We start from the raw sequence: 558 nt of genomic DNA on the forward strand, positions 1-558 counted from the left end.
GAGCCCAGAAGCCCAAAAGTAAGATGTTGGTAGAATCTCTCTCCCTCCGAAGTCTTGAGAGAAGAATCCTTTGTTGCCCCTCTCAGCTCCTGGTAACCTGGTAGCTTGGTGGTTGCTGGTAATTCTGCGTTCTCAGTCATGTACCTTTTATTGATAGCACTTCAAAGTTTGTAACTATATGTTTACTTGACTGATCAATAGGTGAATAAGTAGTGTCATCTCCATTCACTTTCCAAGTGGAGATTTATTTAAGGCATGTTATTGTTGTTGTTTAATCACAGTCATGTCTGACTCTTTGCTACCCCATGGACTATAGCACACCAAGCTCCTCTGTCCATGGAATTTTCCATACAAGAATACTGGAGTGGGTTGCCATGCTTTCCTCCAGGGGATCTTCCCAACCCAGGGATTGAAACAACACCTCCTGCATCTCCTGCATTGGCAGGCAGATTCTTTATCCACTGAGCCATCAGTTCAGTTCAGTCGCTTAGTCGTGTCCGACTCTTTGCGACCCCATGAATAGCAGCATGCCAGGCCTCCCTGTCCATCACCAACTCC

Source organism: Bison bison, unplaced genomic scaffold (genome assembly GCF_000754665.1).
Source record: "Bison bison bison isolate TAMUID 2011002044 unplaced genomic scaffold, Bison_UMD1.0 scf7180017864458, whole genome shotgun sequence".
NCBI lineage: Eukaryota > Metazoa > Chordata > Mammalia > Artiodactyla > Bovidae > Bison > Bison bison.